Source organism: Chenopodium album, chromosome 6 (genome assembly GCF_948465745.1).
Source record: "Chenopodium album chromosome 6, dcCheAlbu1.1, whole genome shotgun sequence".
NCBI classification, from domain to species: Eukaryota; Viridiplantae; Streptophyta; class Magnoliopsida; order Caryophyllales; family Amaranthaceae; genus Chenopodium; species Chenopodium album.
Genome location: NC_137839.1, coordinates 45046534 through 45053526, shown reverse-complemented (window position 1 = coordinate 45053526; position 6993 = coordinate 45046534). Strand labels below are relative to the sequence as shown.

The following is a 6993-nucleotide window of genomic DNA, read 5'->3' as shown; positions in this document are numbered from 1 at the left end:
TTCCAACGATATATTATAAGCCCAATTCCGATAAATAATGAGGAAGTTATGGCCAAAATACTCAACTGGGCCCAAACCGAATTTTACCTACGACCCAATGATTATGTGGAGGGTCCAAAGGTCTAATCCTATTCCTAAACTAATTATTATTAATTAGAAGCTTCTACAAGTTTCTAAAAGATCTTAATTATCCTTTTTGAAAAGATAAGATTAAAGAATTTGAGTTAAATAAAAACTTTCCTTTTTTAAAACTTCCCTTTTTCTTAAATCCTAATTCTATTCGAATTTAAAGATATTCAAAGACAGTCAGATACTATTTTAGTGCTTCATAATCTTTATTCAAATTTTATATGGTTGGATAGATCTTGAAATTATCTTTCCAATAATATATTATAATATTAAATCTGAGCTATAACGAAAAAGATATGTATTAGATATGAAACTCTATCTAGAATTGACACCGTCCCACTATTTTGGCCATATATTTTTATCTACAAAAGATTTTAATCTGATTCTAATTAGGTTGGAAATTATACTTCAAGAGCTTTCCAACAACATATTATAAGCCTTATTTGGACTTATGGATCAAAAGATATGATAAAAACAAAATCCGCAAAAACTGATGTCCATCGAGTTTTATTTCGATTCGAATTCGGATTCTTTTCTTATTCTTCGGCCCTTTTTTTTCTCTATAAATAGAGGCCTTATATCCCCTTTTTCAATCATCAACTCTCATCAAGAATTTCTTAATTCTATCTCTCTTTCTAAGCCTAGCCTTTTACAAACACAATTCCTCATACATTAGCACTAGACACACCTAGCCAAGTTCGAAGTTCCCTTCGCCCTAGACGTGAAAGGTTTTAATTTCTAAGGGTTTGGTCCCAAATCTCTCTTCCAATTATTTAATTTAATTTTTTGTTTATTATTTTCCTTGAAGTTACTAAAGTGTGTATTTTGTTATTAGAAAGAGGTACGAGGCATCCAAGTAAGTGCTTTCATTGTTTAATTGATATTATGATATAGAGATCATGTTTAGGTTGTTATGTTGATTCCTAGTATCATGTTAGGATGTTTTTTCTTAATTTGATGTTTAGGGTGACAACAATAAGTTCCTAGTATCATGTTTAGGGTAAAGAATATAATATCAATTATTATTTCTATGATGCCTTTTATTGTCTTTCCTAATAGTATCATGTTAGGGCTATATATTTGATCTTTATTGTTTAGTGACATGCTAGTGTTTATTATTAATCTTGTTATTATCATGCCTAGGATCTTGCTATTATTGTGCTTTAACATGATTATGATAATTATGATTATTAATTTATTATGATTATGTTGCTTGATATATATATATACTGTTATTGCTTGATCACACCTTTTATGCATGTTTAAAGGGAATTGGTACTTGTAATCACGCTTAATAAGATAATTAATAATCTTTTTTAGGGTTAATTTGATTATAATTCAAGTGATGGCCAATAATAGTTTTATTTGTGCATTAATATTCAACCAACATAGATAAACAGGTTTAGGGTTAATCCTATTGATTGCATGTTAGTCATAAAGCGCACATGAATACGATCAGAATAAAGTAGAGGCCTATTATTAGGGTAGGTTCAATCTCTTTTAGGTTGGATTTGTACCTTCATCCCCGAACTACCAGTCATGGTTCCAGAACTATTGTAGTTAACGATCTCCTAAATTGTTAAGGGGTGTAACCTTCACCCTGTGAACGGTTTACAAGTTCCTAAACTTTTTGGCGACTCTTTTGCTCTAGCTTCCTTCCCTTTGGACGATACCGTACTTTAGTGTATGATAACAGTGGGGTTCAAGTTTGGGATAATGTTTGAAATATTCCGTACACTTTTTTGGCGACTCCACTGGGGAAGATTTCTATTTTAATTCCTAAAATTTATTTTGGCTATGATTTAGAATGAGTGGATGAGACTCGAAAAGTTCTAAGTATTTCATGTGCGTAATTTTGATTAACATTATTGTCATATACATAAAACAGATCTCATTGGAAAGACCTTCCGTAATGAGTTAAAAACATAGGATTTTTACACGTAGGAAATTTGAGGAATATCTTTCACAACTAGGACCGAAATAATGCTGCGCGGAACTGGAAAATTTTATCGAGCACAGAAAGCTGCTGAGGCATGTAGGAACTAGCGTCAGAAAACAGAGTTTAGCGCCACTCATTATACTTTAGCGTCAGGCGACAGCTTCTGTCTCTAGGCGCCAAAGCCAAATTGTTGGCGTCGGCCTCTGTTCGCTGGCGCCATGTTCTTCCAATACCGAGCCAGAAATATACGTTATAATTTTGACTAGTTTTTAGCACTGTTAGCTCGATTCTACTTCCTGGTTGACTTTTTCTCACTTTTCTGAAACCCATATGTGTTCTACATATGGACATAACCCTCTGGGAATTCATGCTCCATCTACCTGATTGAACTCTCTGTGCAACAAATGCTACATCTGAGAATGTTGAATTCACCAAACCATGGAAGCGAGTTTTTAACTCGCGGTGTCCCATCCACTCGCGTCAACCCTTCACGGTTAGGCATCCGCGCAGTGCAACCGGACAATTAACCATGGACCCTCTTTGATTAACCCATATTTCGAACTTTAGAGAACTAGAGCCATGGTTAGGTTGCAAACTCATTGCATCGTGTTGTGACTACTTGACTACTTGTGCATCTCTTACTTGTGCATACTTATTATGTGACTAAACTAACCGTTTGGTTTGACTTGTGTTTTTAAATAAGTCTTAATAAAATAATTAATGACTAAAGGAATTTTCTTAATAAATTAATTAATTAATTTGAGCTAATAAATATGTCTAAAATCGAGTCATAGTCCTTTTAAGTCAACCCGGATTTTTATTCCCGTATACAGCACAAGTTACAACTTGTTTTGGTTTAACAGGAGTTCTATAAAGAACTACAAGTCGTACAACCTATGGATCTGTAGCCCTGAGTTTTATCTTTAATTTGGCGTTGGTTGTATCCCAATCAGAGTCACAAATCAAAAGTTATGACTAAAATACCACAGCCTGTCCAGGTTAATGCATATACGTGAGGTCTTAACTCAGTCTTTGTTCGAGTCTAGTCACATAGTCTAGCCACATGGTTATGACAAGAGTCTTAACATGTCACCTACACTCACTAGTCTTAGCACACACTTTGTATCTGTCACCATGACCATGTCTTAGGTTCATGCATGAGTCGTTTTTTTCCGTCATTTGAGTTGGGGGTACATTCTATTCCTAATTTTTTCATATCTCTCCATCTACATCATCTTTCCATTCTCTACATGTTTTCTCCATATCACAACCTTCATTCATCCTAACTTCTTCCATCCATGCATGTTGAATCGAGTTTGAGTGATGTGATTGACAAACAAAAAAAATGAGGGTAATGATGAAACAAATGCACAAGGCAAGCTTCTCAGCAAGATTTCATGTTTCTTCTTCTTTTTTTCAAACCCTTTCCCCAATAAGTCTAGCATAGGCACCCTTCATCCTCCTTGAATTTATTCCTTAGAGTTTGATTTTTACCCTTCACTTTTTAAATAAAATGGGCATTTCTTTTCTTGCATATGATTATCGCATCGCATTGCACAAAAAAAAAAAAATAAATAAAATAAATATGATGATAAAAAAAAAATTCATGTCAAATTAAGCACAAGGTATACCAATGATTTGAGGCACCCCTTGTAGCCACATCATATTTTCTTTCACCCTTCAAATATGCAATCCTTTTTTGATAAACAACTTTGAGCCTCGTCTAACGATAGATCTTTCATTTTCCAACCCATATCTACCTAACCTTGGGATGGGATGGTATGTAACTTATGTAACTTCAAAAAGCTTGAGTGACTTCAAAAGATTAGAATAGCAAAAAATAAATAAAAATAATAATAATAAAAGTGTACAAAAGGGCAAGTGTTCCAATGTCTTTGACATGAACATGTCTTTGATATGAACACGTCTCAGATTGCGTCTCTTTTCGAGTGCTCGGTACCGTGCCTGAGAAACATGAATGCCAAGTGAGTGATAGACCGCATGATCGGGATTTCCCACACTTATAAAATAAAAAAATGCAAAAGCAAAAATAAGAGAGCAAGAATTAAAAAAAAAAAAAAAAACAAAGAGTTCAAAAGTGAGAAGCCTCAAGCATAAAAATATAAAGATTCAAAAGCAAGGTTGCACACCTTGGGGGCTTATCGAGGGTCTTGAGCCTTTATTCCCTTTTTCTTCAAACCATTAGCCTAACCACATTACAACCCTTAAAAAGAACTTTTTGAGGTATACACTCACTTGTGCGAGGTTCGGCTACAGCTACGTTTGGCCTGATTCCTAACGAATACGTAGGCAACCTCACATTGAGGTGCGGCCATTATAAATGCATTCATAAACACATTCATGCATGATCAAATAGAGGGATCTCCTATGCTCACCCCTTTCCATTTAGAACTAGAATTGGGAGTTTGATCCCTACATTATTAGCTTACCTAGCCTAAGAGTCACCACTATTTGACTCTTTTCAAAATATTTTTCCATACACTTAGCCATTATCGCCTAGCTTTAGTGTCACTTTCACACACATCACAGATACATAGACAAATAATCATCCTCTTAGGAACATTTTTGTCATGAAATCCTAACAAGACGTTGAAGCATGCTTCATCATCTTAGAGTCGTTCATCACTCATCATCACAAACATCATCACTTCGCAAATTATGAAGTACTTAGCCTCCGCGCCTGAGTTACTTAAATACTTTCATCATCGAGTCAACAAGTGAGACAGCCTAGGATGAACTAATCCTTTGCACTATGAGATACAACATCAATACATACATTCGACTAAGCTCATTCAACATGCACCTCAAACAGTCACTTCGATTCTTTTTTGTGTCTTTCTTTTTCGGGAGAAAGTTTGTAACAAAACGTTGAAGCATGCCTTGTCTCATCAATCATAATCATCATTGCATCACAAAGTACGAAGTGCTTAGCCTCCATGCCTAAGTCACCCAAATACTTTCATCATTGAGTCAACAATTGAGATAGCCTAGGATGGAATAATCCTTGCACCTTGAGGGATAGTATCAAACAAACATTAGAATAAGCTCATTCAACGTGCACCTTCAAACACTTCGATTCTTTTGTCGCGTCTTTTTTTCGGGAGAAAGTCGGTACCCTCCACAAAAATGACGGAAAATTTTTGCTTTTTTGCATTTTCAAGTTGCACGATCACAATACAACGCACACACGGGTCGTGAGTCACACGTGTCATTTCACTTCGAGTCGAGTCAACCTCGAGTCAATTACAGCGAGTCAAGTTTATACCTTGAGTCGTGTCAAGTCAATGAGTCAAGCGACATTAAAACTTAGGTCAACCCTAAAATAATTAAAGAGATTAGCAAAGTCCTATAGTCAATGATAAATACAGGTGCATCCCAACAGCAGCAAGAGCAGAATAGGGAAGACCCTACTCCAGCGCCAGACGACAACATCTAGCGTCTGGAAACAGATTTTTGCGCCTCGCACTAGATCCCAGCGTCTGCGACAGAGCCAAATCGCAGCGCCAAAGGCATTGCAGCGGAGTTAATAAGAGAGTCCGTAGAACCATCTCAAGGACATCGAAAAGTATTGCAATACTATCAAAGCGAACGGAGTTTCTCAAGAGTTCATTTGGCTAAAGTTGTTTCCCTTTTCTCTCATAGGCCGAGCCTTAGAGTGGTTAGATAATGAGGTAAAGCCAAACTCCCTAAGAACATGAGACGAAGTCACCAAGGAATTCTTGTCCCTATTTTACCCACAAAAGAAAACGACGGAGGCTAGAGCTTTGATTCAAGGGTTCAAGCAAAGGCCTAATAAAAGCCTTTAGGAAGCATGGGAGAGGTATAACGAGTACCAAAGGGAGTGTCCCCACCATGGAATTCCAACCTATTAAGTCATTCAAATTTCTATGGTGGCCTAAGTCCTCAAGGCAAGTCATGCCTTGATGGGGGAGCCGGAGCTCCCATTATGAATAGGATGGAGGAAGAAGTGGTAGACATTATTGAGGATGTGGTGAAGTACTATAGAGATTGGCAAGATGGTGAGAGGGATTCAACTAGCAAGAGTGACTCTTTGGTGTACTATATAGACTATCTAAATGCGATCAACAACCTATCCTCACAAATGACAAACTTGGGAAAAGAAATGACCGCAATTAAGGCCAAGTTGGAAAGCTCCTCTTATTTTCAAGCTTTGAATCTTCCCTCCCAATTTAAGGGGAGAGGTACTCTTTCTAACTCTCAACCCCCTCCCCCTCCTCAAATAATATGCCTAGTGGTTGCTTGTTTTGTGATGCATGTGGACCTTATGATCATGACTCTTGTAATTACCCTCATGCTTCTCCGGAATGTGGTGATGACTTTGATAACAATGAGAGTGAGCATGTGAACTATGTGTCTAATAATAATGTGCAAAGGTTTGATAATCAAAGAGGTCAATGGAATAGGAATTACCAAAACCAAGGTAATTTTGACAAATATAACCAAGGTGGTGGTTATAGGAACCAAGGGAACCCAGGTTCTCGTGGTAACTATAACAATCAAAGTTATAGTAGTCAAAATTGAAACCAAAATTATGGTAATCAAAACCAAAGTTATGGAAATCATAAACAAGGTAGTGGAAACCATAATCAAGGTTATGGTCAAAATCAAAATAGGGGTAATTGAAACAATCAAGGTAGGGGCAATTTTCAAAATGATTCTCAAAGGGGGCCCCTCACCCGGATTTGTTCCAAAGACTCAAGGTGAAAATTCTTGTTCACAAACTTCTTCTTCTAGGACTAATATGGAGGAAATAATTGAAAATCAAACCAAGTTGTTGAACACATACATGGCCGTTAGTGATAAGAAATTCAATGAGATGATGACCCATAACAAAATGCTCGAAAACCAAATTTCTGAACTTGCTAATGCTTTGAAAGACCAAG

The 6993-nt window shown here is 36.5% G+C and overlaps 1 non-coding gene across 1 annotated transcript; it reads right to left on the bottom strand.

The window, feature by feature from the left end:
- Positions 1–5842: 5842 nt before the first annotated feature.
- LOC145637698 (small nucleolar RNA R71) lies at positions 5843–5948 on the bottom strand. Its single transcript, XR_014114435.1, has one exon. It is a non-coding gene; the product is annotated as a small nucleolar RNA R71 (small nucleolar RNA).
- Between the last annotated feature and the right edge of the window lie 1045 nt (positions 5949–6993).